Source organism: Molossus molossus, unplaced genomic scaffold (genome assembly GCF_014108415.1).
Source record: "Molossus molossus isolate mMolMol1 unplaced genomic scaffold, mMolMol1.p scaffold_m16_p_4, whole genome shotgun sequence".
Lineage (NCBI taxonomy): Eukaryota > Metazoa > Chordata > Mammalia > Chiroptera > Molossidae > Molossus > Molossus molossus.
In genome coordinates this window covers 69,423,603-69,432,331 of record NW_023425377.1, presented here as the reverse complement: position 1 = coordinate 69,432,331, position 8,729 = coordinate 69,423,603, and the positions used below count along the sequence as shown (strand labels likewise).

Sequence of the window (8,729 nt, the reverse complement as noted above, 5' to 3'; positions counted from 1 at the left end):
ATACCCAGCACAAATAATTATCCTGTTGTAAAAGTCAATATGAGAAGGTGAGAACACCTAGTCTAGACCAGCACTTCTCTAACTTCAGTGTGCATAGGAGTCACCCAGAATTCTAGTTCAAATGCAGAATCTGATTCAGCAGGTCCTGGAGGGCTCAAGTACTGGAGGGCTCAGGGCTTGTTATTTCCAACAAGCTCTCAGGGGTATTTCCAACAAGCTGCAGGTCCTGGTCTGGGAATAACTTTCTGAGTAACAAAGCTGTGGTTCTGTGTCAGAGTCAGGTGTAAGTGGTTTTAGGTCTTCTGAATTAAATATCGGATCTGCATGTAATTTTGAGAGAATCATGTATTCATTTATTCCAGAGGCTGTGATAAATCCATGTTTGTTTCTTTTATAAAAGGGCCTTTTGTGTGACGCTGACTATTATATATATTTTCCAATGATCTCTGAACGTTTTATTGGCTTTCTGCCCAAAGAGGTGTCCCACTTTGGTTGCCTTAATGCCTCCTAACTTTGGTGTCATTGACTTCAGACACCACTTTGCCATCCACAATCCTGCAAGCAGTGGTCTTTCGGATGGATTGCTCAGAATTGCTGTTGTCCAGGGTATCACAAAGATCAAAGTTCTAGGTGGTAATCTCAGCTTCCAGATTGATTTTGATGTTTAACAGGTCCTCCTACTCCTGGGTCTGGTGCTGCCCCTCTGCCTGGGTCTGAGCCAGCTCTCACTCCAGTTGTAGCAGGATCCCGTTGAGCTGTTCCATCTGCATGGCATGGTGCATTTCCACCTCACCCAGGTTCTTTTCCAAAGTGGCCTTCATATTTCTTGTTGAGTCCAGGTAGATCTCTAAAGACTAGACCACATATCTCAGCTCCTTGAATGTCTTTTCAGCATCTCCTATATTTGCACTCTGTGAGGTGACAATTGTGGTGTTTCCCTCAGTCTGTTGGGTCCAGTACTTGTTCTGCTCATCTTGATTCTTCCCAGCCTGCTCATCATATTGGGCTGGGATGTCCACCATCATCTTGCTGAGGTCCTGAGATATGGGGGCATCCTTCTCCATGGTAAACTCAGAGTTGGTAATCTGGTTTTGTAGACCACTTACTTTCTCCTCATGGTTCTTCTTCAAGAGCAGCTTCTTCTTGAGAGCCTTGATCTCTGTCTCCAGCTGCAGTCAAGTGATACTGGTGTCATCAATAACTTTTCTGAGTCCACTGACATCAGTCTTCAAACACTGGCACATGTGCAGCTCTGCCTTGTGCTTGACTCTAAAGTCTTCAGCAGCAAGACAGGCATTGTCAATCTGCAGAGCCTTGTGGGCATTGTCCACAGAACTTGCAAAGTTCTGAAACCTCGGATCCTCAATAGTCTTGAAATAATGCCCCGTGTACCTGTCCTGGGGTCCTTTCTTCTCCAGGTGTTCTCAGATTTTGCTCTCCAATTTCTGATTACCAGCCTCCAGGCTTCTCACTCTCTTCAGGTAGGAGGCTGGGCAGTCATTCAGGAACTGCATAGTCTTTTTCTCATTCTGGATGCTCCTTATGGTTGCAAACCTCAATCATCCTTGCAGCCAAGCCTCTGGACCCCCAGCCACCGCACACATTGGTGGAATGGGACATAGAGATCTGGGAGACCAAGCCCCTGGTATCTGCATGGACGCTGGTTGAGATGCTTGGCTGGCTGGCCCTGGTGGCGGGGCAGACCTGGAAGTTATGTGGTGAACTTGGAGTGGTTTCTGAAGCTCATGTTGTTCAGGGAGGAAGGCAAGAGGCCATGACTTAGGTTTGAGCTAGAGTTCTTATGGATATATTTCTGAGAAAGGCAATAGTAGGTAAAATAAAAGCCTCCAACACATGTATACATCCTAATCCCCAGAAACTTTGAATGTGTTATTTTTATACTAAGGGGTAAATTAAGGTAGTAGATGAAATACTTTTGTTAATCATCTGACCTTAAGATAAGGAGATTTGCAAAACAAGAGAAGAGAGAAAGAGAATAAGAAAGGAACAAAGAACTACAAAACAATCAGAAAACAATAAAATGGCAACAACTACATACCTATCAATATAATTACTTTAAATGTAAATGGGTTAAATGTTTTAATGAAAAGACAAATGGATAAATAAGAAGTGGTACATGTATTCAGTAGAATATAGAATGAACTATTGCCATTTGTGAAAACATGGATGAACTTAGAGGGTATTATGCTAAGTGGAATATGTCAGACAGAAAGAGACAAATACCACATTATTTCACTTATATGTGGAATCTAAAATACAAAACAAATGAGCAAACAAAACTGAAACAGACCCATAGATACAGAGAACAAATTTATGTTTGCCAGATATGAGGGATATTGGTAAAAAAGGTGAAGGGATTAAGAAGTATAAACCGGTAGTGGCAAAATAGTCACAGGGATAGTATAGGGAATATAGTCAATAATATAGTACCTGTACATAGTGCCAAGCGGGTGCAAGATTTATCAGAGGGATCACTTTGTAAGTTATAAAAATGTCTAAGCACTATGCTGTGCACCTGAAACTAATATAATATTGAATGTCAACTGTAATTGAATTTTTTTAATTTAGAAAAAATAAGGAGATTGGTATAATTATGAAGGTGCTAATATAATCACCATGGTGCTCTGAATGTAGAAGAGGAGGGATGAATAGTTGGAATCATAGGGAGATTTGAAGATGCTGCATCAGTTGCTCTGAAGATGGAGAAAGGGCTGGGAGTCAGGGAATGCTTGTGGCCATAAGAAACTGGAACAGGAGAAGAAACGAATTCTCCCCTGAGCCTGCAGAAGGAACCTGGCCCTGCAGACAACTTGATTTTAGTCCATTGAGAACAGTAAGAACATACATTTGTTTTTCTTTTATACCCTATTGTTGCAATTTGTTATAGCAGCAACAGGAATGTAATACAGACATTATTTTAAAAAAATGGCAGGGGGCAGGGGGATGGAATTTTAGCTTTTCAACTCATTCATTTAGCTTCCCTGAGCTAAGGGCAGTTTATTTCTACCCCCCCCCCCATTTTTATTAATTTATTTTTGTTACAGATGTTTCTCCTTTCCCCCTTGACAGCCTCCTCCCCATCCTGCCCAACCCTCCCCACATCCCCCAGCATTGCTGTCTGTGTTCATTGGTTACTCACACATGCATGTAAGTTCTTTGGTTTATATCATTCATCACCCACCCTTGCCCCCCCGGTCCACCTCTGAGGTTTGTCAGTCTGTACCCTACCTCTATGTCTCTGGGTCTATTTAGTTCATCAGCTTATTTTGTTCATTATATTCCCAAATAAATGAGATCATGTGGTATTTGTCTTTCTCTGATTGGCTTATTTTGCTAAGCATAATGCTCTCCAGGTCTCTCTATGATGTTTCAAAGGATAAGAGATCTTTCTTTCTTATAGCTGCATGTGTTCCATTGTGTATATATACCATAGCTTTTTTATCCACTCATCTATTGATGGACACTTCGACTGTTTTCAGATCTTAACAATTGTAACTAGTGCTGCTATGAGCATAGGGGTACATATATTCTTTCTGATTGGTGTTTCAGGCTTCTTAGGGTATATTCCTAGAAGTGGGATCACTGGGTCAAATGGAAGTTCAATTTTTAATTTTTTGAAGTAACACCATAGTGTTTTTCATAGTGGCTGCACCAGTCTGCATGCCCACCAGCAGTGTACCAGAGTCCACTTTTCTCCACAACCTCACCAACACTTGTTGTTGGATAATTTGTTTATGGCAGCCACAGGTGTGAGGTGACACCTTATAGTTGTTTTAATTTGCATCTCTCCGATGATTAGTGATGTTGAGCATTTTTTCATATGTCTCTTGGCCATTTGTACATCCTATTTATTTATTTATTTATTTTAAAATTTATTATTTACTTATTAATTTGTTTTTGTTACAGATGCTTTTCATTTTTCCCCCATTGATACCCTCCTCCCCTTCCCCCCGTACCCCATCCCCAGGTTTGTTGTCTATGTCCATTGGGCATGCATATTTGCATGTAGTAAGTTCTGTGGTCCCCCCCCACCAATCCCTCTCCTCTGAGGCTTGTCAGTCTGTACCCCACCTCTATGTCTCTGTGTTAATTTTGTTCATCAGTTTATTTAGTTCATTATATTCCAAAAATAAGTGAGATCATGTGATATTTGTCTTTCTCTGCTTGGCTTGTTTCACTTGGCATAATACTCTCCAGGTCCTTCCATGCCATCTCAAGGGATAAGAGATCTTTTTAGAGAGGTGTCTATTTAGGTCCTCTGCCCATTTTTTAATTAAGTTCTTTGTCTTCCTTTTGTTAAGTTGTATGAGTATATATTTTGGAAATTAGCCTTATGTGATGTACTGTTGGCAATTATGTTTTTTCATATAGTGTGTTCCCTTTCCATTTTGAAGCTTGTTTCTTTTGCTGTGCAGAAGCTTTTTAGTTTGATATAGTCCCATGCATTAATTTTTTTGTTTGTTTCTCTTGCCTTAGGCATTGTATCAGTGAAAATTCTGCTGCCTGTGATGTCTGAAATTTTGTTGCCTACATTATCTTATAGGATTTTTATGGATTCAGAAGTCACATTTAAGTCTTTTATCCACTTTGAGTTTATTTTTGTGTATGGTGTAAGTTGGTGGTCTAGTTTTATTTTTTTTGTATGTGTAGCTGTCCAATTTTCCCAGCTGTCTTTACTCCACTGTATGCTCTTGCCACCTTTGTCAAATATTAATTGAGCATAATGTTTGAGACAATACCTGGGTTCTCTGTTCTGTTCCATTGATCTATATTCCTGTTCTTGTGCCAGTACCAGGCTGTTTCGATTATGATGGCTTTGTAGTATAACTTGATATCTGGTATTGTGATCCCTCCTACATTATTCTTCTCTTTCAAGATTGCTGTGGCTATTCGGGGTCTTTTTTGGTTCCATATAAACTTTTGGACTATTTGGTCTAATTCCATGAAATATGTCATTGGTATTTAAAGGGATTTGCATTGAATCTATAGATTGCTTTGGGTAGTATGAACATTTTAATGATGTTAATTCTTCCCATCCATGAACAAAGTATATGCTTCCACTTTTGTATATGTTCCTCTTTTTTTTAATGTCCTGTATTTTTCTGCAAATGGGTCTTTACTGCTTAAGTTAACTTTATTCCTACATATCCTAGTTTTATTTGCTGCAATGGTAATTTTTTCTGTTTTTCTCTCAGGGAATTTATTATTGGTTTATAAGAATGCCTTCAATTTTTTTCTTTTTTATTTAATTAATTAATTTATTTTTGTTACAGATGTTTCTCCTTTTCCCCCACTTATACCCCCCTCTCCCACCCTTTCTGCCCTATCCCCAGCTTTGTTGTCCATGTCCATTGTTCATGCATACATGCATATAAGTTCTGTGGTTTATCTCTCCCCCCACCCTCTCTTCTGGGGATTGTCAGTCTGTACCCCACTTCCACATCTCTGGGACTATCCTGTTCCTCAGACTGTTATGTTCATTATATTCCACAAATAAGTGAGATCATGTGATATTTGTCTTTCTATGCTTGGCTTGTTTCGCTTAGGATAATACTCTCCAGGTCCTTCTATGTCGTCTCAAAGGATACAAAATCTTTCTTTCTTACAGCTGCATAGTATTCCATTGTGTATATATACCACAGCTTTTTTTTTTTTTTTATCCTCACCCAAGGACATTTTTCCATTTTTTGTTTAGATAGAGAAGGAGGGAGAAAGAGAGAGAGAGAGAGAAACATTGACGTGAAAGGAACACATCGAGCGGCTGCCACCCACACAGGGCTGGGGACAAACCGCAACTAAAGTACGCGCCCTTAGCGGGAACTGAACCTGGGTCTCTCTGGACTGCAGGATGACACTCTAACCACTGAGCCAAACTGGCCAGGGCTACCACAGCTTTATCTATTTGTTTACTAATGGACACTTGGGCCATTTCCAGATCTTAGCTATTGTAAATAGTGCTGCTATGAACATAGTGGTACATATATTCTTTCTGATTGCTGTTTCAGGCTTCTTAGAGTATATTCCTAGAAGTGGGATCACTGGGTGAAATGGAAGTTCAATTTTTAATTTTTCGAGCTAACACCATATTGTTTTCCATAGTGGCTGCACCAGTCTGCATTCCCATCAGCAGTGCACTAGAGCCCCCTTTTCTCCACAACCTCGCCAACACTTGTTGTTTGATGATTTGTTGATGGCGGCCATTCTCACAGGTGTGAGGTGATACCTCATTGTTGTTTTAATTTGCATCTCTCTGATGATTAGTGATGATGAGCATTTCTTCATATGTCTCTTGGCCATTTGTATGTCCTGTTTGGAGAGGTGTCCATTTACGTCCTCTGTCCATTTTTTAATTGGGTTCTTTGTCTTCCTTTTGTTGAGCTGTATGAGCACTCTATAGATATTGGAAATTAACCTTTTATCTGATGTATCATTGGCAATGATGCTCTCCCATTCAGTGGGTAGCCTTTCCATTTTGATGATTGTTTCGTTAGCTGTGCAGAAGCTTTTGAGTTTGATGTAGTCCCATGTGTTCATTTTCTCCTTTGTTTCTGTTGCCTTAGGTGATGTATCAGTGAAAATTCTGCTGCGTATGATTTCTGAAATTTTGTTGCCTACAGTTTCTTCTAGGATTTTTATGGTTTCATGAGTCACATTTAAGTCTTTTATCCATTTTGAGTTTATTCTTGTGTAGGGTGTAAGTTGATGGTCTAGTTTCATTTTTTTGCATGTAGCTGTCCAATTTTCCCAACACCATTTATTGAAGAGGCTGTCTTTACTCCACTGTATGCTTTTGCCACCTTTGTCAAATATTAGTTGAGCATATTGTCTTGGGTCAATTTCTGCATTCTCTGTTCTGTTCCATTGATGTATCTGCCCTTTCTTGTGCCAGTACCAGGCTGTTTTGATTACAGTGGCTTTGTAGTATATTGTAATATCTGGTAATGTGATCTTTCCTTCTTTGTTCTTCTTTTCAAGATTGCTGTGGCTATTCGGGGTCTTTTTTGGTTCCATATAAACTTTTGAAGTATTTGTTCTAGTTCTGTGAAATATCTCATTGATATTTTGATGAGGATTGCATTGAATGTATAGACTGCTTTTGGTAGTATGGACATTTTAATCATGTTAATTATTCTAATCCATGAACAAGGTATGTGCTTCGCCCTTTTTATATATTCTTCTATTTTTTTTTTTTTTCAAAAACTTGTAGGCTCTGTGAATAGGTCCTTTACTCCTTTATTCCTTTTATTTTAATTTTTTTTTTCTGTGATGGGAGATGGGATTTTTTTTTTAGCTTATCTTTAGAATCATCATTGGTGTATAAGAATGCTGTTCATTTCTTGATGGTAATTTTGTATCCTGCTAATTTGCCAAATTTATTTATTAACTCTAGTAGATTTTTGATAGAGTCTTTAGGGTTTTCTATGTACAATGTGATGTCATCTTCAAATAAGGACAGTTTCACTTCTGCCTTTTCAATTTGGATTCCTTTTATTTTTTCTTCATGTCTAATTGCTGTGGCTAAGACTTCCAGTACTATGTTGAATAAGAGTGGTGAGAAGGAGCATCCCTGTCTTGTTCTTGTTCTTAAGGAAAATCTTTTTAGTTTTTGCCCATTGAGTATGATGTTGGCTGTAAGTTTTTTATATATGGCCTTTATTATGTTGAGATATGATCCTTTTATTCTAACATTCAGAGCATTTTTATCAGAAATGGATTCTAGGTTTTATCTAATGCTTTTTCAGCATCTATTGATATAATCATATGTTTTTTTCTTTTTTGTTTATGTGATATATCACATTTATTGATTTGCAAATATTATATCATCCCTGAATCTCTGGGGTGAATCCCAGTTGGTCATGGTGAATAATTTTTTTGATGTATTGATGGATCCATTTTGCTAATATTTTGTTAAGGATTTTGGCATATGTGTTCAACAGGGATATTGGTCTGTAGTTTTCTTTCTTTGTAGTGTCTTTATTCTGTTTTAGAATTCGATGATGCTGGACTCATAAAATGGGTTTGGCAGTGTTCCATATTCTTGGATTTTTTGGAATAGTTTGAGGAGAATGAGTATTAGATCTTCTTTGAATGTTCAGTAAAACTTTGCCATGAAGCCATCTGGGCCTGGGCTTTTGTTTGCTGGGAGTTTCTTAATTACATCTTCCATTTCTTTTGTTGTTATTGGTCTGTTCAAGTTTTCTATCTCTTCCTGGTCCAGTTTTGGGAGACTGTGTGTTTCTAGAAATTTGTCCATTTTGCATAGATTGTCGAATTTGTTGCCGTATAATTGTTCATAGTAGTTGTTAACAATCCTTTGTATTTCTGTGGTGTCAGTTATTATTTCTCCTCTTTCATTTCTTATTTTGTGTATTTGGTTGTCTCTCTTTGTTTTTTGGTAAGTCTAGCTAATGGTCCATCAATCTTGTTTATCTTTTCAAAGAACCAACACTTTGTTTCATTGATTCTTTAAATTGTTTTTTTGGTCTCCATGTCATTTATTTCTGCTCTGATCTTTACTATTTTTTTAAAATTTTTTCCTTTTTATTAATTTTAGACAGAGAGGTAGTAAGAGGGAGAGAGAGAGACAGAAACGTCAATTGGCTGCCTCTTGCATGTTCCTCACTGGGGATCTGGCCCACAGCCTGGACATGTGTCCTGACCGGGAATCAAACCACCCACCTCTTGGTGTTTGGGTCGATGCTCAACCA

The 8,729-nt window shown here is 38.4% G+C and overlaps 1 pseudogene; it reads right to left on the bottom strand.

Moving 5' to 3' along the window:
• Positions 1–497: 497 nt before the first annotated feature.
• LOC118643837 lies at positions 498–2,459 on the bottom strand (annotated as a pseudogene).
• Between the last annotated feature and the right edge of the window lie 6,270 nt (positions 2,460–8,729).